Raw genomic sequence first — 25,881 nt, 5'->3', positions numbered from 1 at the left:
ACATGCATTTCAACTGAGAGAGTTATTGCACCAGGCTGTTGTACTTCAAAACAAGTAGTCTTGGATTTTTGGCATGTGATTTATGCATACAGTATTTTGTAAACAATAACTGTACCACACCATATCTGGGTATAGATCTGCATGTTAATAGGCATTGCATTAAATGTAATTGTAGTATATATCATGGAATAAGTTCATTAAATGTTTGGACTAGATAAAATAAGTGTATTCATGGAAAACAATGCCAGGACAAAAATATAAGCAAATGTGGAGTTCCAGAGGACCACGAAAAACAGAAAATGATCTTGAAAAAGTATAACAATGAAATAAAATTGTCTTCAGATATGTGAGCAATTTAAAGAAACATGATCATACAGGAGAACACACTGCAAATGTAAATAAACTGTCTGCCTCAGTGTTCGGCTAAAAACCTTTTTTAGCAGGAGGAAAGGTTGCCCCCCATGTTGAGAGAGCAAGAATGTAAATGGAGACAGCTGGATCAGGTGGGAAATTAAAAAAAAAAAAAAAAAGGTAAAGCAGGCATCATTAGCACTGAAGTTTGGCAAAGTGCAAGGACCAGAGTGGCTTCTTGCCATAACACTCAAAGGACCAGCTGGGATTCTGGTGAAGGCCTCACAGACCTATCAAACAGGGCCCTGATTGATAAGAGAAATGTGCCTTAGTAATTCCTTTGCATGAGGAACAAGGGATCAAGGAGCCTACCTGAAAACCTCAGATAGTTAGCCTTTCTTTGTTAGTGAAAAACTTCATAAACAAGTGGAAAGATGGACATAAAGGTTTAATTCAGTTGATATACTCTGCTAGGACTTCAGCAATGCTTTTCAACTTGTGTCACACAGGCTGCTGCATAAACTTAGGAGAAGAAAGAAGAAAAAGTTGTTGAAATAGGCAGAGAAATTATTAGAAGACTGAAAGCACATGGGGGGGGGGATAGTTGTCAGTGTAAAGGGAAACAACCAGTGCTGTACTAAATGGGTCATTCTTGGGATTTGCATTATTCGAAGTATGTATGTCAGACATGACAGCAGGGATGAGAAGAGAACAGTGAAGAAGGGGCAAATGTACAAAGAGTGATCCTGGAAGACTAGCTATGTTATCAGAAGGATGGTAGCTAACCTTTAATCCTAACAAGTTGGAAGTATTACATTTAAAGAAGAGCAACACAGAATGCAATATGGTATTGGTGGTTGGAGATCACCTCTAGAAAATAGCACAGGAAAAAAATCTTGTGAGAAAATCATGAAAGTAGAATCAGTCCTCCACATTTGGGTTAGAAAGAAAATCTAGCAAAATACCAGGATTGCATTGCACGAGGGACAGATTCAAGAGACAGGTATCTGTTTCCATCCCACAAAAGCAGTGGTAGAACCCCAGTAGAATTAACACTTTCATTTCTTTGCATGCTGTAGGAGTTTGAAAGGGTATAGAAAAAGGTCACAATTAAAATCATGAGACCAAATGAAAATGTGTGTAATGTAACTGTTGCTGCATCTTTTAAGTATGATGTACTACCCCTGTAAACAAACATTAAATACAATAAAATAAAATAAATGTAATAAAAGATTCAAAATCCATAGAATTTGGCTAAAGACTATAGCATGCAGTAGGGAAAAGGGCACAGTAAATGGGTAATCCGCAGACTGGGGTAGCAGAGAGCTTGAAGCATAGGGCAGCTGAATGATTTCCATGCTGTGTCATGAAGAAATGCTTCTTCATAAAAAAGGATGGAAAACAGGTTGAATAATTTTCCAGAATGGGAAATGCAGATTACATCAAAGGATGCATTCAACAACTATAGAGTAGGTAGTGTGTGTATGTGTGTGTGTGTGTGTGTGTGTGTGTGTGTGTGTGTGTGTGTGTGTGTGTCTGCAAGGTCAGGGATGAAGTGTAGCTGCAGGGTGCTAGTTGTAACAGTAACAGACAGTCTGTCTATGTGCTCATGCAGAGATGTAGATCTGTACTTTTGCTAAATCAGAGAAAAAGATATGAATAAAAACAAACTCTTTGGTTATGCAGAACTTGCAAAACATAGCGGGGATAAATGATTCATATTCATAAATTTTTACTGGCTTATTGATTATAATTATTCAGTTTTTTTAATCACATAAAATTTCTTACATCAAAAGAAAAATAGTGAAGGCATTCAGATGCAATATCGTTGGCCTAGATATGTATGCCTAAAGATTTTGTTTACATGTTCTTTCTCTTGAACCTGCTACTAAAAAAAAAAATAGAAGTGCAAACTGACTGCACATCTAGTAGCCAGAATGACATAATAAATTCGGTTCTGTCTGCTCAGCTTTTTTTTTCTTCTGATTGCACTATACATATGGTGATGGAATCAGACTTTATATTTTACTACTTGCAAAAACTACCATAAATACAATGGCTTTCTTCAAAGCTGGATTAATTAGATAAATCAACCATCAAAAGGCCACATCTGCTCATGAAACAAAAAAAAAAAACATGAGCATTTAATGGATCTATACATCCTGTTATTTGTTTCACTTTATTTTATTAATCCTTATCTTTATCTCTGAACGTTAAAACAAACCAGACAACATAGACTCAATGAAAGCAGGCGTGACGCAGTGCATACTTAAACATTTATAAATAAAAGCTTTTAAAACTGTTAATTTATGATTATGCAAACATTTCCATGATTAAACATAGTATTTCATTTGGTATACCCAAATAGCAGTGTTGCCTTCACATGCTGGTGTAAACATGTTGCAGGAGACAGCATCTTTTTTATATTTTCCACAACTTGTTTCATTCCGTTAATGCAGACAAGCTGGGAGACAGGAAAATTGGAAAGGAAAAACTGTTTAGGTGCTTAGTGCCATGTCAGAAGTGAGACTCGACCAGGGTCCCTAATGTTTGTAACACAGGAAATAATGTCTAATTACTGTGAGAAAAGAAAACTAAGTTTTGCTGATCACCTGTGTAGCACATCTGCTTCATGCACAAGTAAAAATAAATTCACCTAAACACTGAATACACTGCAGAGAAGTTAACAGCAAACTCAGAACAACTCTTTGACTACAACAACTAAACAACTAGAAGTGAACCCTAAATTATAAAGAACATTATTAAATACTGTTTCTGGGAACATCAGCACTTTAATTATTCTTTATAGCTGTGATTACAACTGTTTCTTTTGTGATTGGGGTAACCCTTCCTGTAACTTTTCATTTTCACACCCTGAAAATAAATGCAAGACTTCAACTAACAAACTTAAAAGCGACACATAGTGTTGTCTAGCTCATTGTTTGAAGAAAAATCATTTCTTTTATCTTCTGTGTATTGAACAAGACCATCAATCATACTTTACTCGTATATGTGTATACTAATGCTAAGATACGTTTTATTGTAACCTTTTCATTTCTCCTATACTATTTTTAACCTATAATATTTACATATTTTTTCTTTCCTGCAAGAATAGATCTCAATATCATTCTAACCTCAAGTATTTCCCACTTAAAACTGTACTGCAGTAAGTGCACAAGTATGCTCTTGACAAATGTTGTCCTAGTAGTGTAACTAACACCTCAGGTCTCACCTGAAAAGTGGTCATTGACTTAGTGGGGATAATCTGGTCAACAAAAGGTAAATAAAATAAATAAATAAATGAATAAATAAATTAAATACATAAATAAATAAATAAACAAACAAACAAATTAAATAAATGTTTTAATCAGATATTCAGCAATTCTATAATATTTGATATATATTCTATACTAGATGTTAGCACTGCTCTTAAAACTAATATGGTGTGTTTTTCTTTCATGCTTTTTTTATATATTTTCCACTGCCTACATCTTCTGCACTTCTGCTCTGTTTAGAGGTTTGGTCTAAAATAAAGCTTTTCTTCTCTGGCATCCACTGAAAATGGGGTGTCTTCCCAGTCCAATTATCCTGGTAAACAATCACAAATAAACTTGACAAAGTATACTTAAGAACAGGTTGATTTCCTAAGTTTAAGCAACAGATTGTCACAAACCTTGCCTTTCACTGGGTACAGTGTTTTGAAACTGGAACATTTTTGACAGCAGAACTAAAGAGCTGTGTTCCTATTGAAAGCATCCATGATCAACATTCTAGTCTTTCCTTGTTAGGGTAAAACAGAGTAAAATGAAATGAAATTAAATCCTTTAGTAATATACCATGTCTGGGAGTAGGTAATTTAGAGTTTATCTGAGGCTAGTATTTATTATTTATTTATTTTACATTTGTTTACCTGGAAAGTCCAACTGGATACATGTCCTTTTTCAGCGGAGGCCCGGGGAGAAAAGCTCCACATTGAAACATGCAGAAATACAATATATTAGTAGAATATATAGGGCACAGAAGTTAGAATACTTTCTAGATACAGTTTGAACAAGCAGTTATACATACAGACAAGTTAAAGAATATCACAGTTTAGCTAATACACAGTAATTCTTAACCTAACTGATAGAATCAGAAGACTAATAAATAGAGAGACATTGCATCATTAAACCTTTCTATATAAGAAAACAAAGAGACCAATATGGCAATTACACAAATTCTGAACACAGTTTACTAAGAAATTAAATTGTCAAGTCTTAATATGCCATCAGCTCTACAATTTTATAGTACTATGGAGTGTTAGTTTACAGAGAAACATAGTCAACAGAATAGACAGAGAGGATGGATTTGTCAGTAAGTGAAACACAGTAGTAGTAGCATAGTCGGAGGGAGAGGTTAGTCTGGTGCAGAGCAAGGACATATGTATGTATGGTATTGCTATGAAGCTGCAGCACAAGTGACTAGACAAAGAGAGATGTGGTTATGCCTGCAAAATCCACATCTAAAGAAGACAATGTTGTTGTTATGCAATGCTATGTTTTCAAAGCAATCCCTTATTTTTTTTTAATAATATTATTGAATTGTGACACTTTCTTTTATTTGAGTCTTTTTTCTATCAATGTAAATATCCAGATAGCTTTAGGTTATAATATAAGTGTAAATATCTCCAAACAAAACTCCTTATAGTTTGAGTTTATCCACAGATCTGAATAAGTATTTACATCTCTGACAAGTGGCTTCAGAATTAGGTAGTATATCGCTAGCAGTCTGGCTAAAGATGAAATAAGGGGAAGCTGTGTTCTTGTGGTGGCAGAGATTTATGGTACAGAAGTAGAGTTAGATGAAGGAGGAGATGTATGCTGTAATGCAATGCAAAGCAAGACAGCACGTATATTACACTGCCATACAAGTGCAAGACCGGAATATTGTAATCAGGAATAACCACAAAGTAGAGGAAATGGGCAAACAAAAGGTTAGCTTAAGACCACAATACAGGCAAGGATGCTGTAAATAATGTAGACAAACAACCCAAAGCAGTGTGTTAATACAGATAAGAATACAATGCTGGCACTGATGCCACAGGAAAGGCAGGTGTAGAACACACAAAAATGTGCAACAGAAGCCAGCCACAATGCACGAATGGGTGCCAGAAACAGAGCAAGTTTAGAAAACACAGTACAGTAATCTAATGCAAATGCATAGTGCAATGTACACAGAATAGAATACTGAAACGGATAATAGAATTAAAGTGAACAAGGATCACACCAATGGCATGTGTGTCATAATTTAAAGAGTTATAAAACAGTGTGGCACAGGATACAATGTCAGAACTAAAGCAGGCTTGAACAAGACAATAAAGTATACTAATATTGCGATTAAAGCAGAATTATAAATATGCAGTACAGTGCAACATCTTAAAGTGGATATAAAACAAAGTACAGACACAAAGAAAAATGTTGGAAGGTATAACAAAATGGAATAATACAGAAAACACAGTAGGAAACCGTGTAAATTAAGTACAAGAAATAAACTCCAGCTAAATATAATGCAAAGAAGTATATCAGGCTGAGTAGAGTAAGGTACAACAGCAGTGTAAAAACATATGATGTGTCTTTCGGCTTTTCCCGGTTAGGGGTCGCCACAGTTGAACTCCGGTCCGCTAATGATTGGCAGTAGATTTTTACGTGCCGAGTTGCCAGCCCTGACGCACAACCTTCAACGAAGGTACACCTATTCACACGTCTCAACACAGAAGACGCTCTAGCTGAGAATCGAACAGGACAATGTCTTACGGCGAGGCGACAAAGCTACCGCAGCACCACCACCGCAGTATAGCAGTGTAAAAACATAAAACGATCAAATTCAAATTACAAAAAAAAAAACAGCTATACCAGCTATGAGCAAGTAGAAGCAGCTGAAAATAGCAAAAACTATTATACTAGGTAAATTTAAAAAAGATAGTATTTTAAGGCATATTTATGTGAAACTTTAGCATGAGAATTTAAATTTTTGGCGAGTTTCAATGCAATGTATTGTATTGTAGCATGCAAACCAGTGGTGCACTTTTCAGGTGTTTTCTTGTTTTCTTTACTGTGACATGGCTGTGGAGTTGATATATATATATATATATATATATATATATATATATATATATATATATATATATTTTTTTTTTTTTTTTTTTTTGGCTGGGGGAGTGCTTGCCCCCACCCACAAAAAATATTTTTTGTGTTGTTTTATGGTTATTTGGTTCACCAGTTTTTTTTTCAAATGTCTTTATTAAATTTACACATATGACAAAGGCAATCTTATATTTATATAAATGAAAAACATACAAAATGATATCACTTTAGTTGCAAACAGTTTACAACACAGACACCATTGAAACAACTGTAGTTGTAAACATTATACATCATTTATAAACCATCCAGTCATTGTCAGTTAAGTATCATATGGTTCATTCAAATCCTGCCTCTTAAACCTTGTTCCTGCTCTGTATATATTGCTCCCACAATTCACATTTTTTTCCTATGTGGTTTGCTCCTTCCCTTTTCTAAAGATCCCAATTCCAGTTGCTTTATCAGTGTTACTACTGTATATTCACGACTTCTAGTAAAATTGGCCTAGACTTTGATTTCCAAGAGAATATATTAGAGGCAGACCACCACGATAAAATCCAAAGTTTTTATTCACACAGAAAACGATGAGCGCTTTCGCGTGTAACAAGACACGCTTCTTCAGATCTACTATACACATTCCGTAGCAGCTTTATATGTACTAGTGCTAGAGCAATTAACCTACTCATCACTGTTAGTCACAAAACAGAATAAAACAATTAATCAATTAATGCATCAATCCAATCAGTCAACAGCACAAAACTAGTGAAAGAACACTAGTATTCCCAAGTATAGCAACATATATATTAGAAAAAGCATCTAAAAGATCTAAAAACCATTTATATAAATGCATTTAACAACTATTCAAAAAGTATATATATATGAAATGTTCATAAATATATATATATATATATATATATATATATATATATATATATAAAAGCTATATAAACACATAAATAAAATACAAGTATAAAGACTGTAAAAACACATGAAATGCAAGTATAAAAATACAAGTATAGAAACATATAAACTTAAATGTACATGAATAAATGAATAAAAATAAAAATATATATGCAGAGATATATGCTCAAAGTTTATATAAATGCATCAATACAATTTCATAGCTTCAAGGAAATCTCAGCAGACTAAATATTATGAGGTAGGGCTTAAAACTCATCGAAAATGAATACATCTTAAGTGCACCATATTAAATAAGCATTTATGTATGTATAAATATGAATATAGCTTAAATATAATCATCTAGGTGGTCTCTGTATATAAAGTCAGAAGCCATCAAAAAATTTGAGATCAAAATCACCAAAAAGGGGTGAATAAACGTATAGATATGAGTGTACAAATATTCATATCAAAATGTCAAGATAAGAATTAAAATATCTAGATACCCTATTAACATCAGTTATTTCTTAATGCTCATCTTCGTTCTAGCCTCCTAATAAAAATATAAAAATATATGTGTGAGAGGACGTATAGAGTCCTGAAATAATTTTCAGTCAAATGTAAGGAATAATATACATATATAAATATTTTCACTTTTCTATTTAAACCTCCGTTTCTTCAGATGGGATCTAATACTGACATAGGAATTTAGACTTTGATTTCCATTTTCTAGTAATTGCTTTTTTGGCAGCCACCATAATTAGACTCAGTAAGGCTTTGCTATGTCTAGGCAATTCTGATTCTGTAGCATAACTCAAAAAAATCATCTCCCCAGTCAGTCCAATCTACTCACCCAGCATCTCTGACAGAGCAGTCTGCAGGGAATCCCAAAAGTTTACCAGTTCATCACACTCCTAAAAACTATGTTCCCAGCCACCTCTTTTTTGCCTGTCACACCTCCAACAATTGCTATCTACCTGAGGAAAAATTCTTTGAAGTATGCTTGGGGTATAAAAATACTTATGTAAACACTTCCAGGCAAACATCCTAAATCTTCTAGACTTTGTTGCATATTTTGGAGATATAGTTATATCGCCCCGTTGTCTCTTTGTGAATTGCTTATCCAGTCTCTCTTCCCAATCCTTTCTAAGGTCCTCTGATCGATTCTTATAATTACCATGCAGTATTTTATACACTTTACTAATTATTCCTTTTCTTTAATGGCAGCTTCTGTTCTAGATTCTATTAAAAACAATACCAGTGATTGGCAGTGAATGGTGAGGTGAAAAAACGTCTTTCACATTTAGGAAGTAAAACTATATTTTAAACTAAATGCAGTAAAATATAAGCAAAAAAATGATGGCACCAGTTAGAAAGGCTAGCCAAAGTGCAGAAGGTATGTATATTTATCTCTCTCTCTCTCTCTCTTTATATATATATATATATATATATATATATATATAGAGAGAGAGAGAGAGAGATAAATATACATACCTTCTGCACTTTAGCCTTTCTAACTATATATATATATATATATATATATATATATATATATATATATATATATATATATAAACAATAGCACCAGTAACAAAACAGACAAATAAAGCAGCACATTAACAAAGAAGATCTTTATCTTGCTTTTGCAGGAATATAGAAAAGGTTTTACCTGGTTTTGTCTTTGATCAATCCTCTCACAGAAATAAAACAGATCATACCAACTTCCTATTTTACTTTGTTTAAAGATACACACACTCTAACTTTCTATTCGACTTCTTTTTTTTCAGAGAAGCTAAAGCACTTTGTAAAATAATCACCCTAATAAGTCTCCTTGAGAGCATTGACTATTTCTAGGAGGGATCCGGGAGACCAGCTTCATAAAGATATATGAACAGAGTCACATTACATGCAAGTGATGAAAAGAGGATTCAAATATAGGATTACAGCCAATGAATATTAAATTTGGCACATTAGTTCTACAAATTATGTCCTAGCACTCTGTCATTCTTAATGCATTCTGACATTACAACGCAGCCAGTACTCATCTTTCTATGGACTTCTAGCTACATCCTCCTTATCCCTCTATGACCTCCAAATTAGTACATCATGATAACTTTTGGAAATACTACCCCGACACACACACACACGCACACACGCACACACACACACACACACACACACACACACACACACACACACACACACACACACACACACACACATCATAGCTCTGTATGATAGCAAATAAAGTACCTAATGATCATCGTTCAGGGCAGACAAGTAACCTTTGAACTAACATTTTGCAGAGGTACTTTAAATGAGTAGTGCAGCCCACAACATGTCAATCATTATCAGGTCCATGAAACACGTAACCCTTGTATAATTTTTCTTGGGAATATGTAACATTTTCATCAGGGCTGGATTAGAGAATGCCTTTGTAAGTCAGGCATATGTCTCCTCTCAATAAATGATATGAGATGGAGTAAAGGGATAGGGCCTTTAGTCAGTCTGCATAAGGTATGTGTCTTACACTTTGTATTTTCTTAATGAGAAACCTCTGGGGCTGCTCCAGTTGGTATAAGTTCCTAGTTAGATACATGCAGAAGGCATCATTGTACTTGATTATGGGCCTGATGAGGGCCAAGTACAATGGCACTATGACTTCCTTTGATCATGATGCCATGCCATTACTTATAAGTTGAGCCACATAGAAGGATTTTCTCACTACTGGAGATACCTGGTGGTCAAAGTTTAAGTTATTATCTATGTGTGTTCCTAGATCCCTCACCACTGGGTCTACGTTTGGGTCTATATCATATGATCGAAGTTCCAAAACTTTGAATCATTAAAGAACGAACTTTAATGATCGAAGTCTTGGAACTTCGAACACACATAAAAAAAAGTAAAAACAGTAAAAAAAATGCTCTATGCAGGGGGGCAAGCCCCCCTGCTCCCCCCACATCCCCCTCTACTTAAATATACCAACTCCGAGATCACACTACAGTGCATAAATCTTCCCTTTCCATGCTCTATGGCAATCTCCGTTATATGCTTCAAGGTTTTACAACTTCGATCATTAAAGTTCGCTCTTTAATGTTTCGAAGTTGTAAGACTTTGATCATATGATAGGAACCCCTACTTTTAGGGGTGTGCTGTTAATATTATAATTTGCAGGGATATCTGATTTACTGAAGGGTATGATTACACATTTTTTGCATTTATTCTTAGACCATGGTTTTGGCATCAGTCATTTGTAATTTTTATGCCTGTATGTAGGATGTCAACATCATTTGGAGATTCAATGATTGCTCTCAGCTTACAGTCATCAGAAAACTTGGTGAGACAGAGGCCCCCACAATTGATCTTCACTTCAGAGAAGTATATACATACCAAACAGGAGGGGTCCCAACACTGAGCCCTGTGGGACACTGCAGGTAATAGGTTTCTTATGAGAAGTGGATTCACCTTTATCACATGTATCCTGTCAGTCAGCCAGTTGGCTATCCTTCTGATGATGTAGAGGTTTATGCCTAACTCAGTAAGTTTGTCTATGATGCCTGAGTGGGAGATTGTGTCAAAAGCTTTGGCCAGGTCTAGATAAGTGGTGTGTACAGTTTTACCTTCATCTAGGACCCTGGTGACTTTCTCAAAGAGGTCCACCAGACTGTGCAGGCAAGACTTCCTTTTGACAAAGCCAAATTGAGTCTGGTCCCATTTTTGTAGAGTTCCTATGTTGCTATTTATCAGGTCCATGATAATTCTCTTCATGGCCTTGCAAATGGGCCTGGTCAAGCTTATGGGTCTGTAGTTCTCTGAGACAGTTGATGGTCCCCCTCATACAGAGGGATGAGAGTTGCAGTCCTCTATTCCTCTGGGACAAGGGTTAAAGAGGATTTCTAGTGGCCCTTATAGGTTCTGTTTTAAGCTATTTAAGAAGCATCCTGGAATGTTGTTGGGACCCATTGAAGCTATGTTTTGGCTTTAGTGAGCACAGTAAGGACCTGTTCTCTCGTAATGTCTGGTAGAGGGATGGTTGCAGTTATTTCTTTTGGTTGTGGTAGGAGGTGATGAGGGAGAAGTTAGAACTGAACTTGTCAGCCAGCAGGTTTGCTATAGTTTCAGGCTGGGTGTAAGTGTTGCTGTTCATGATTAACTCAACATATTGCTGAGCATTTCCCCTGAGGTAACAAACATAATTTAAAAAAGCCTTATGGTTATCTTTCACCTGGGAGGCTATCTTTGCCTCATAGTTTGCTTTGGTAGATTTTACCAGCTCTCTAGTTTGTTTGTTTAGATTTGTGACTGTCTTTTTGCACTGTTTTGTCTGTTCCTTCTTGGCTTTGGAGAGGATTTTTTTTCCTTTTGTTGAATAACCTATTTATGCAAGGGCCACACCAGGATGGTTTATTTTTGCTAGTAATCATAGGTTTGACTCAAACAGGTACTGCCTCCTTTATGCAGCTATGAATGTGTTTACACAGTGCTTTTGGGTACAGCTCAGAGTAGGACATAGTGTTATTTGGGTCAGAGGGGCTTGGAAGTTTAATAAGCTGTCACTTAGTTTGAGATAATTTGCCGTAGCAAAGTTCTTAACAAGTTTGGAGTTTGATGGGAGTTCTAGGTTAGTTTTAATAATAAAAGAGATCATTTTGTAATCAGATCTTACTAGGGAGGAGTTAATGCATGGGAGGGAGCAGCATAACCCCATGTTCATGAGTACTAGGTTTAGGGTATTTGTGCTTCTAGTTGAAGAGCTAACTAGTTGCTCCAGTGTTGTTTTCATTGACGTAGCTCAAAAATGCCTGATAAACTGAATTATGGGTCATATAAGTTTCCCAGTTTATGGAGGGGTAGTTGAAGTTACCCATTAGTATGGTGTTTAACTAAATGGTAAGAGATTTCAGTAGGTTTAGGTGGGAGGTGTGGTTTTCCAGACTCATGTTAGGGGATTTGTAGCAAGGATGTGATAGGGGGTTGAACCTATGGTTAGCTGGTAATGAAACAGCTCAAGCTAGTCATGTTGTTGGACCAGTCTAGCACTAAGACACTTCCTCCCTTTATTTTGTCTTGAGTTGAGGGGGATCAAAATGTATGAAAGGCATTGTAGCCTTTGATAGCTGGGGTGCTTTCTATTGTTCTGAACCATCTTTCTGTGACTGCACACATGTCTGTGTTCACCAGGGTGAGGAGTGCTTTCAGGAGTACAATTTTTATTTAAACTTCTAGCATTGAGCAGCAGTACCTTCTGGTAGTTGTGAGTGTATTTTATTATGTTTGAAAGAGTTAACAAACTAGCACAGCCTAAAAAAGGCACTATGGGGAAAGATAAAGTGTTTGCTTGTATCTGGAAGCCAAGTGGTGATAAGTGCAAATTATCTCTGCCAAAGCATTGTGGTTTGTCAATCATGTCTCTATAGGCTGACATATATTGGATCCCTTTGTTGTAACACCAGAAACTTAAGTCAATTGTTGAAGTCAATAATTTCTTGTAGCAGCATTGTTAGAGGGCTTCCAGTATGACCTGTCACATTACATCTGAACAAGGTTACAGTCAGACAAAAACAATTGGTTATTACTTTGCCCAGGCAAAAAACAAAAAATAAAGTGTTTTAGAGTACAGTATTCACCAATTTTAACATAATTCAGCAAAAAAATCAGTGTTTCTTAAAACATTGGGCATAATGTACATTCTTAACCAGCAGTCTATAAAATCAATCATTTAATTAATTAAAAGCACAATGACACATAATCTTTAAAATTAATCAATTAAGTAAAAACATTACTGGCGACAATAAAAGATAGATTTATGATATTAACATAGTCTAACTGATATGGCATACAATTAATAACCAGTTGGATGAATTCATGTATTTAGCAACTGCAAAAAAAAGGGCATGTGATGTAAAAGAAGCAGAATTACTGATAGTTCATTCAGGAATGTAGTGCATGTGCCTTTAGGGGTATGGTTCATTTACAGAAATACACATCTGCATGTATATATAATGGTTACTATATCTGCCTGCATCATTGTTCTCATGAACAATGTCCTACATTAATTTCTTTACAAAAACTGTATTTTTTGTATTGGTTTTCAAAAGAAGCATTATTTACTGGGTTAAGGCACCAACCTAACTGTCCTCCTGTGTAAAAGGTGGCGATTTTGTGTTATTTTCTCTCATGCTGCAAAAGAAGCCTTCTTTTGTCAACTGTGTGACTCAGACCAAGTCACTGCACCAGGCATTGCTCCTGTGCTGCCCCGGAAAAGGGACATTTGCTGCCAGTGGTATGCACCGAGCTGTTCAAAAATGCATTATACATATGTCTTTTGAATTCCTGCACCTTTTACATAGCCATTATTTTACTTTGAATGTCAACAGATCTGTTGTGGTTTAATAAAATACCAGGTACATTTTCAAGGGAAAAGAAGTTTATTGTTTCTCATGCCGTCTATTTTAAATGTGAGTGGGGTGTGTTTTGTTTAGCGAATGGTTATTATTGTTTTGCTGATAAACTTAAATCTCAGTGATCATTGTAAAAGTAATGAAGAAATAGTATGGACACTGGAAGGTTTGAACTGTACTTTATAGTAAATGGGAAGAGACAACCAAATAATGAAAAACTGTCATGGCTTTAAGGGGGTGGCTTCCCTGTCTATTACCCTACCTATGACCCCATTTAACCATGATATGACTCTGTTGGTAATGCTGTCTACATATTTCAGCTTGAGCCATGCCTACATTAATGTGTCTTTCCTGAAATGGGCAAACTTTAAAATTTCTATAGTAGCAACATTTTTGACCAATAAGCAGTCCAATAAGTTCCCTGACCCTTAATCTCCTCAAGCACATGGCATTATTGTTAGTATTTAAAGCAAAAGTATAGAGGTGCTGGGACCTTTTCAATACATTATAAATAACTGTAAACATTTTTTACTGTAATGAAGAACATAAAATAGAGTTTAGGTGTAGCTCTGTAAATGATTGGTATGCTCACTGCTAATGCTGTATAAACATTTAACCTTAGCTTTACACCAAGTTTACTTGATACAACATAACTATGTTATACATTAAACAATATCAGCAGCTATAACTATGTTATACATTATACATCAGCAGCTAAAACTATGTCATACATTACACAATATCAACAGCAATAACTATGTTATACATTGCACAACAGTAGCAGCTATAACTATGTTATACAATACACAATATCAACAGCTATAATTATGTTATACATTACAGAACAGCAGCAGCAATGACTATGTTATACATTACACAGCACAGCAGTTAAAACTATGTTATACATTACACAATATCAGCAGCTGTAATGATGTCATACATTGCAACACAGCAGCAGCTATAACTATGTTATAGAACAAAAGGCCTCTGAAACTGACTAGGGAACCAAATAATGTGATAAATGGAGCAAAATTGGATAAAACACACTGGTTCCACATGACTAAATGAATGTCAAAAAGTAGTTTATTCCAAAGTAAAACAAGTAAGCGCTTTCATGGATATCATCCGCTTCATCAGACTAGAATGAAAAATTACATTGAAATGCTTCCTTTTACACATTCAAATGAGCCAATCAACTAAACTGATAACTTAAGTACATAATTAACCTCTATAATGCTGGACTTCAGTGGAAAACTTGCTCATAGTATATAATATTGACAAATTGAAATAGTGATGATACAAATAAGGACAGTATTAAAATATGTAGCATAAAACTATGTCATACATTACACAATATTAGCAGCTATAACTATGTTATACATTACAAAAAAGCAACAGCTAAAACTATACATTACACAATATCAGCAGCTATGACTATGTTATACATTACAAAACAGCAGCAGCTATAACTGTTATACATTACACAATAGCAGCTATAACTATGTTATAAATTACACAATATCAGCAGGTATAAGTTTGCTATACATTACAAAACAGCAACAGCTATAAATGATGTTATGCATTGCACAACAGCAGCAGCTATAATGATGTTATACCTTACACAATATTAGCAGCTATAACAATGTTATACATTACACAACAGCAGTAATTGAACTAATGTTATTCATTACATAATAGCAGCTATAAATATGTTACATATTATACAACAGCAACAGCTAAATCTATGTTATACATTATACAATATCAGCAGCTGAAATTATGTTATACATCACACAACAGCAGCGGCTATAACTATGTTATACATTGCACAACAACAGCAGCTATAACTATGTTGTACATTACACAACAGCAGCAGCTATAACTATGATATACATTACACAATGTCAGAAGGTACAACTATGTTATACATTATACAACAGCAGCAGCTATAACTATGATATACATTACACAATATCAGCAGCTATAACTATGTTATACATTCAACAATATCAGCAGCTATAACTATGTTATACATTGCACAATATCAGCAGCTAAAACTATGTAATACATTACACAACAACAGCAGCTAACTATGTTATACAATGCACAACAGCAGCACCTATAACTATGTTATGCATGACACAATATCAGCAGCTGCAACTTTGTCATACATCACACAATATCAGCAGCTGAAAGTATGTTATACATCACACAACATCAACTATAACTATGTTATATATTACACAACAGCAGCTATAACTATGTTATACATTACACAACAGCAGCAGCTAGGGATAAGTTGTCCTCTAGTATTGCTAGTTCTTGTTCAAGGGGATGAGGAAAGGAAGAGCTCGATTGTCCACAAGTGTAAATTGTATCTTGAAATATGAAGTAGGGAGAGTGATAATATGCTGGTTATATGTATTAATATGCATTACTAGTGATGGTATGCTCACGATTGTGTGAGCGTGTTAATAGCCAGTATCCAGTATTTGATGCTTATGCAGTAAGTATGCTGTATGGAGCAGAATGGTAGAGCAATATCATGCCTGCTGCATGTACTATTTTTTAGCGAAAATATGCTCTCGATTGTCTGGATGTTTTATTAGTTATTTGAAGTGTTATAATGCTGTAAGGATGCTATACTCATTGTATTTTTAATACACTTCATGGTTATGCCTCGTAACGTATTAGTAGTTACGATAGGCATATTTGTACTTGGGTTGGAGTGTGTGTGTAAAGAGGTACCCACTATTGAATGAAGGGTGCTATATACGCACATAAGTGGAGCATCATGATTGTTATATATATCCCTTAACAGTAATGAACGTTGTGTAATATTATTTTACTAGGATGATCAATTTATGATGCACAGAATAGATGTATTGTTTGATGCTTTGCTTAATTTGTATATTGGTAATAGGGCAATGTAATGGTTGCTATATCTGTTGCCATAGGATGATGAAATGTCTTATTTGTTGTGTGTGTATATGTATATATATATATATATATATATTGTATGTATATATATATATATATATATATATATATATATATATATATATTTTATTTTTTTTGCTAATGCGCATGATACATAATGGAGTGATGGAAAAATGTGATATGTATATGATAGTTGAATTACAGCATTATGCGGTGTTCTGGGTTTAGATATTGAATGTGCTGAATACTTGCATTTATTCACTGGACAATATAGTGATATTAGACCTACTGCTTCAGGTTAATGAAACTTTTTCATTCTTAGCAATGGGTCAGCTACAACCAAAAGATAGAGAACATGCTGGAGGATAACAGATTTTATGAGTTATTTACCATGGATGACATAAAAAGAGCATATGATTTATGGAACACTAATCTCATCACATTATGGGAAGGAAAACTTATCACTGAAAATCTTTTTAATTATTTATGGAGCCCATGCCCACATTTACCTTACTTTTTTGGAATACCAAAGCCACACAAGAACAGAGAAGACCCACCTTATAGACCAGTGGTAGCAAGTGGAGGTTCCCTTACTGAAGCCACAGCCATTTACCTTTATTACTTGCTGAAACCTCTAGCAGAAAAGAATAAGGTCATACATAAGAGATTTGATGGATTGTTTGAGGAAAATGAAAAACATTACAGTGGAAGCTGAGAGTATTTTATTAACTATTGATGTGGAATCCTTGTACACAAGTGCTCCCTCACAATTACTGTATAACAGCAGCTATGGAGTCTTTTAAGAAACATAGTCAGGGTACACAGGCACAACTGCAAAAGTTAAGCAAGCTCATTAATCTTGTACAGGACTTCAATTTCTTTACTTTCAATGGCAAACACTACAAACAAAAATCTGGCATAGCAATGGGGACTGCCATGGCTCCCAGCATAGCTAACATAGCCCTGGGCAAATGGGAGGAGGCCTTTGTGTTAAACAACACAGACTACATGCAGCATATCACATGCTATTTACGTTTTATTGATGACATCTTTATTGTGTGGGAAGGTGACACGTTGCAGCTTGGAGATTTTATCACTTACCTCAATCAGACAAACCCCTTCCTGAAGTTTACCTCTTCCCATAGCTGTACTTCAACCACTTTCTTAGATATGCAGATTTCCAAAGACATCAACAATAACAGAATCACCACTGATCTATTCAGAAAACCAACAAGGGTTATCTTATTACTCCACAATAAAAGTCTACGTCCTACAAAAACCAAGTATAATGTAATGAAGTCCCAAGGCTATAGATTAGCTAGAATTTATTTATTTTTATTTATTTACATTTGTTGACTGGGAGTGTCCGACTGGACGTAGGTCCATTTTCAGTGAAGGCCCGGGGAGAAAAGCTCCACAGTTAAAATAAACAGACAGTAGATACATTGGATTACATAGCGATTAACAATTTAACATAACAATGATGACTCCGAAGAATAAAGGTGGGCTTGATTTACCTAATTTTGAAGTCTATTACTTAATAATAAATGCTAATAGGATTTTGAGAATTGCTAACTTTGACACAGCTAGTGGTAAATGGGTACCAAATTGGTTGGTTCTGAATTATAAACATGCTGTAAGTTTGAACATTAACCCTAAGGCATTACCCTTTTTAAAAAAAGACAATTTGAAATTATATCCTTTAATGGAGCATATTAGATTATACATATCATTGATACAACATTTTTTTCATTCATTAAATCTTTTGCAACATATGATGACTTTTCAACCCTTCCACAAAAACCCAAATTTGAAAATCAATAATCAACTGATAAATCTTAATAAATTTCCACTTATTGTCAATTTAACTTTAATTGATATGTACCCTTATCTTGGTTTTTCAATACATGATATCTTGAAAGAGATGAACCTTCCTAAACCTTATTTAATTATACTTAGACAAATAAAGGATCTATCTATAAGTTTTTTCAGTGAGATTAGAATTAAGGAAGAAAATTTAACCATGTGTTCTAATTTATGGCAAACCCTTATACAAGATTCCAAATATATAAGTTCTACATATAAATTGGTAAAAGATTTAAAATACCAAAATCAAATATTGTTATCAAAATATTGGAGGAAAAATACCATTGATAGAAGATAATAAAATATTAAAAGCAATTAATTTAACTATAAAATCAATATCTCTTCAGAAGTTATTATTTACCCAATTAATGATTCTTAATAATGCTTACTATACTCGTCTTAGCTTGCATAAATTCAATTCTAAAATTAGCCTAAATGTCCATACTGTAAGGATCAAGTGGCTGACCTTTTACACATGTTCTGGAGCTGTAAATGCATATACAAACTTTGGAATTCCCTAAAAATTCAGTTACAAAAGATGGGTTATCAACATTCTACACTTTCCTGGGAATTTATGATTCTACATATTCCTCCGAATAATTTGGATAAATCCCAAATAATTATACTGATAAATATTTTCTTGCTAATGAAACTTTATATAGCTACAAATTGGTTGAACCCATCCCAAACTTCATGGGATAACTTTAAAGGATTAGCGATGAAACATATTTTAGCTCACAAATTATTAATTAAGGATCATAGGAAAAACATAAATAATCCGAAAATATGGGAAAAAATTTTTAATATTCTGTTGGCTTAAGATTCTAATCCACTTTAACCCCTGGACATGTAAGTGTATATCTGTGTTTAGCATCAATTATCTGTTTAGATTGATCTTGTTTAATTGATGGAAGCATTCATGTATATAGTGTATATATTTTGTAGTAGCATTTGGGCTTTGTTTTATTTTCTTGGGTTTGTTTATGTAATATTGTTAGTTTATTCAGAAAAATAATAAAGATTGATTATGGAAAAAAAAAAAACAATTTAACATAACAATTACTTACAACATATTTACAGATGAAGAACATAGTACATCAGTAGACAACTAGAATCTTTATCTGTGAAGTACATAACAGACATTAACAAATGTTACAATAAGAAGTTCCTGCTGTATAATAAGTACTAGGCTTATGAGCATCTGAGCTTGCTATAATCAAGATAGTTAGTGGAGTGGAAAGAAAGGTAGTGGTTGGATGGAGTGGGTGATATTAGAGTGGGAGTTGCAAGGGCATAGCCAGCATGTTTTTAGGTGCGCTTTTAATAAAGTTTTGAAGTGGGTGCATGATGGTATGGAGGTAATTGTGGGTGGGAGGGAGTTCCATAATTTGGCTATGGTGCTAGAGAATAGTGCTTCACCAGCAGAGTTATTGGCTTTAGTGATCTGCAAGTGATTTTTGTTGCTGGATCTTAGTGGTCTAGTGGTGCGATAGGGTTGTAGTAGATTCTGGAGGGATGGGGCATTTAGTGGATGGTTTACTAGTTTGTGGGCGAGTGAGAGTTGATACCATTGAAGGAGGTGAGGGAGTTCATGCCAGCCCAGTTCAGCAAGTGAGAGACAGTGGTGACTATGGTAGGATGCACCTGTGGTGAATTTGGCGATTTTGTTGTAGCAGGTCTCTAGCTTGTTTAGATCGCATTGCCTTAGGTTGGTATATATTGGAGACGCATAAAGTAGGGTGGAGATAAGGTGGGAATTTGCTATTGAAATCTTTGCGGCTTTGGTGAGAAGTTGCTTATTTCTGTATAACGCTCCTAGTTTATTGTGGACTTTTTTTATGGTCATGGATATGTGAATGTCAAATTTTAGTTTATTGTCTATTTCCACTCCTAGCAATTTGGTGTGTTCTGTTTGGTATATAGTGGTGTTGTCTTTTGCTGTGTTGTTAAAGTGAGAGTTGTTTTGAGTACGTTTGGTGGGTTGGAAGATGAGTAGTTTAGTTTTGTTTGGGTTGAGTATTAATTGGGCATTGGATAACCAAGTTTAAACAGAGGAAAAGGCTTCCTGTGTGACTTTTTGCAGTTTGGGTAGGGACTGGGCTGAGCAGATGATGGTTGAGTCATCTGCGTATTGTATGTGTGCGCCATGTTTGGTGGCAGAGGCTAGATTATTGGTGAAAACAGAGAAGAGTAGGGGTCCAAGGATGGATCCTTGGGGAACCCCTATGGAGACAGGTAGTTGGGGAGATGTCATTCTGCCATACAACAGGTTGTTGGTGGTCAGACAGGTAACTCTGAAACCAGCTGCTGACTGACTGAGAGAAGGATAGGTTATTGAGGACAGAGATAAGTTGTTTGTGTGGGACCATGTCAAATGCTTTAGATAGGTCTAGGAAAGTAGCAGAGGAGAGATAGCCATTGTTTTTATGCTAAAGGATAGTGTTAGTAAAGGAGAGTAAGGAAGTGGTGGTGCTATGGTTTGGTCGGAAACCATGCTGAGTATTGGAAAGGAGGCTATTAGTAAGGAAATAGTCTGAGACCTGAGAATGTATGCATCTCTCTAGTATTTTGGAGAGTGGAGAGAGACTAGCTATGGGGTGGTAATTGGTTAGTTCTGTGGAGGGTCTACCTTTGTGGAGGGGAATTATATGTGATACTTTCCACAGTGTGGGAACGTAACTTTCTGACAGAGATTGGTTAATCAAGATGGATACTGGGTAGGCCAGAGCAACAGCTGCGATTTGTAGGTATTCACTTGGGAGGTTGTCTGCTGCTAATTTGGTGGGCTTTAGTTTAGTTAAGAGTTTTTTTATGTTGGAGGTAGGTACAGGAGAAAAAGAGAAGGCAGTGGGGAGATTATTGGTTGAAGGTGTGGGTTGGAGGGGAGTGAGGTTGTGTTGTTTAGCTAGTGATAGTATGGTTTGTGTGTAGTGTGTGTTGAATGAGGTAGCAATATTTTCTGAGGAGTGAGGGATGTTAGGAGGAGGGATACTGACTTTACCTGGGTGGAGGATGGAGTTTATGGAGGACCAGAATTGTTTAGGGCTGTGTTGGGAGGGGTCTAGGGCAGACTGGTAGTATTGGAATTTGTCCTGTTTTATTAGCGTTTTGACTCTATTGCATAGGTCTAGGAATTTCTGTGTATTTGAGGTGTTTTTTTTTGTGCCAGTGCTCCCAGGCTTTATCCGTTTTTCATTTCTGACTTAGTGGTTTTCTGTAGCCATGGGGAGGGTTGTGCTTTGGTTCCTGAAGGTCTTATGGGGGCATGGTAATTAAGGATGCTCAGGAAGGTAGTATTAAAAAATTCAACTGCGTCATCGAGACTGAGGTACTTTAGAGGATGCCAGTTACATTCTTTGGGGATGAGATGAATGTGAGTGGGTTAAAGTTTAATTTTTTATGCATTTGACGGTAGATGACAGGTTTAGCTTGGTATAGGTATTTTTTGAGTAGGAATGTTGGGGAGTGATCACTGAGGCTATCTGATAAGCAGCCTGTTATATATGACTGGGGGCTCTTACTGACTAGTATCCAATCCAGGGTAGTGTGCTTGCTGGAGTTTTTATTTATCCTGGTTGGCGACTGGACTAGTTGGGTGAAGCCATGAAGGTTTACATGATGGGTTGGATGGTTGCCAGAACAGGATTGCCAGTCAATATTGAAATTACCTAAAATTATAGTTTCTTGGGAGAGATGGTGGGTAGACCAGCTGAGGAGGTTTTCTAGTGGAGGGATGTTTTGGCCAGGTGGGAAGTAGCATCCAATTATGTTGATGGTTTTGTTTTGGTTTATTTTGAAGTCGGTATATATTATTTCTTCATTGCCTATTTGTGGAGCTGATGATTTTAAGATCTGGATGTTTAGATGCTGTTTAAATATTATAGCTACACCACCTCCTTTCTTGTTTAGCTGGTCTACTCTTAGTATGCCATAACCTGTAGTGAGTATTTGCTCACTGGTAATGTGAGGTTTTAGCCAGGTTTCTGTCAGGATGACTATATCTGGGGAGTACAAGTCTATGGTGGCATGCAGGTCATGGACTTTGTTGGATATACTTCTAATATGTATGCTTAGTAGAAGGAAGTCACTTGGCTTTCTATTGGTTGTAATATGGGAGAAGTTGTGGTTTCTAATCTGATTATGAGGATTTGGGTTGGAGATGGTAGGGCCAGAGTTGGGGTGGATGTCTCTACTTAGGGCTAGTTTTGATATGCATGAGGTTATTAGTTTTCTCAGTTTTTGAATGTGTTTGTTTATAAGGGAAACTTTATGATTGTGCTCTGTGGGTAATAGGTATGGTGGGAGGGTTACTATGTTAAGTTGTAGGGATGCTTTATGTTTGAGTAATATAGTTGGTAGAATATGTGGGGGGTGCATAGAGATGGTTCTTGAGTTGGTGGGAGGGGAGCTGAGTGAGGGTGAGACATGAGTTGTGGTGTGAGTAGTAGTACAGTGGTAGTGGTTGAGTGGGGGAATGATGGAGCTTTGGTAGGATGTAAGATATGCAAGGAGAGTGCATGCAGTGAGCATAGGTAAGGTATGCTTGTACATGTTAGTTGAGGAGGTGTGATAGTAGTGGGAAGATGGAGGCGGTAGTGTTGGGTTAGTGCTGTGGTTGGCTATTGGAAAGATGGGAGGGGTTTGTGAGTGCAATAAAGGTGGGACCACTGGAGGTGGGAGGGAATAGGGGGCAGTGTGGGGAGTGAAGCAGGTAGAGACCCTGTTAGTTGCTCTTATGAGGGGACTGGAAACAATCAGGTAACAGAGTTAACTGATAAATGAACATATGATAGTGACAAGGGTGGTTGTAGTTTTAAAAATGGTGCCTGCCACAATGAATTACTATGGAACCATTTTTGAGAAACCTGAACAACTTAGAGAATGATTTTCTAGTGAGAGGCTATGAAAGTCAGATGTTAAAAAACATCCTGAAACCCATTATAGAACTGAAAAGGACTGAAGCACCTTCACCCAACCTCCCCAGTAGAAAAAATGTTAAGTAATTCCACAGAGAATAACAAATGCAAAAATAGCTGCATCATGACATACACTTTGGATTATCACAGTATCAAAAATATTATTGAAGAAAACTGGGACATTGTCACAGGAAACCCTTTTATGATTAACATCTTAGGTGAAGCCCCATCATTTGTTTATAGGAAGGCCAGGAACATTAGATGTTTTGTTGAATTTAAACCTAGACCATACGAGAAAAGCACTAAAAGATGTTAAACTAATTGTACATTTTGTATATTTATACAGCAAGGTGATCATTTTTATTGCCCTTATTTAAAGAAAATCATTAAAACCAGTGCAGGGGGTGACTGTAACACTACAAAAGTAATTCACAGGGCACAGTTCAATGAATGTGATGCATTCTATGTGGGCAAGACTTTAAATAAACTCAAGCGTAGGATTTCATGTCATCTGTCAGAAATCCGCTCTGGATGTAAAAATAATGCACTAGCCAAACACCTTTCTCTTCATAAAAGACACACAGGTTTTAAGTTCCAGATCCTGGATTGCATAGACATGGATGATCTTGAAGGAGACATCCCGAATATTCTGGAGAAACATGAACTCATGTGGCAATTAAAGCTGAACTCTTTTAGGAAGCCTGGACTAAACTACTACTCTTCAATTAAAAGTACACTGGAACTTCGAAACTTGCCACATTGTTTCCATGACTAATTGTATTTTATTTTATTTTATTCTACCAGTTGGTTTTAAATACCATTTTAAATCAGTTGTAATTTAATTATACAATTATATATATTTTTATAGATTGTTTTTTAGGGTTCTTGTACACAGACCTGAAGAAGTCTAGAAGGACGAAAGCAATCCTTGTTAACAATAGGTTATGAAAATAGAAGTTGATTTTTACATGCAAAATGTATATGTATATATTTATATATATATTTTGATTGCCAAATGAACTAAGGTTGATTTATTTCCAGCCATGTAGTATATTGTCTTGGATAAAATCACAGACTTAATAATCTACTTAATAATCTAGTTAAATAAGAGGTACCACATCATTATAAATTTTATTTAAAGTACATAAGGGTTATATTATTATGACAGCTATTTAGTAGGGCAGGACCAGCTCGAATGTCACACTGATGGGGAAGGGATGTGAATTTAACATGTGTACCAATAACACTTTGTTTTACAGCACAAAACAACACTCCCATGCCTGATAAAAAGTATATATGTATTTAGAAAGTTTGTGAAATTATTACTCCATTTTTGTTTTACTTGGATCGCTTGTCTGTGTACATAATAAAGGATTTTCGACTGGAAACAGACTGCCTGCCTTACTTGGATTACTTTTGAAAACTTAGTAATGCTGTACAATTATATATTTTCTATTATTATTTTTTGTTTTGTTTTATTTGACTTAAGACGAGTTTAAGTTGGCTACTTCTACTACTATTGTCCGATCTGATTAATATACAGTGACTAACTAGAAATATATGGACTGAAAATCTTCCACACAGAGACGTTTCTTACACTGTTTTGTTTTTGGACCCACTACACTTGTTTAGTGGGTTGTTTTGAGACTTTGGGGATACCACAGAGATTACTTGTTTTTTGAATGCATTAAACCAACACACAGTTGATGTATATGTAAATGTTGAAACTAAAAAGTGCTATGTTGCTTTAAAATGTGTCATAATCATGTAGATACATCACCACGCTCGATGTAATCATTTGAATCTGTAGATAGGAGTGTAGGGATGATTATGAGTACCTGTGGACGTGTTTTAAATAGTAAGTATTTTTGAAATGTATTTTATTGTCTTTTGTTCATGGTCTGAAGAAGCCACTTAGACAGTGGTGAAAGCGCAATCCTTATTAAAACTGTTTGTACGGTTTTTACATCACAGAGTCATTTTTACATCGCAGAGCTGTTTGCCTATGAGTGAGGAGTCTGTGTTTCACTCTTTTTACTTATGTTATACATTACACAACAGCAGCTATAACTATGTTATACATTTGACATAAAGAGGCAGCTATAACTATGTTATACATTACACAATATCACCAGCTATAACAATGTAATACATTACACAACAGCAGCTATAACTATGTTATACATTACACAACAGCATCAGCTATAACTATGTTATACATTACAAAATGTCAGCAAGTACATTACACAACACAGCAGCTATAACTATGTTATACATTATACAACAACAGCAGATATAACTATGTAATACATTACACAATGTCAGCAGCTATAACTATGTTATACATTGCACAATGTCAGCAGGTATGTCTATGTTATACATTACACAACA

Source organism: Protopterus annectens, chromosome 5.part0 (assembly GCF_019279795.1).
Source record: "Protopterus annectens isolate FY-2018-M chromosome 5.part0, PAN1.0, whole genome shotgun sequence".
Classification (NCBI taxonomy): Eukaryota; Metazoa; Chordata; order Ceratodontiformes; family Protopteridae; genus Protopterus; species Protopterus annectens.
The sequence above is the reverse complement of the archived record's forward strand: the minus strand, read 5'-3'. Positions refer to the sequence as shown.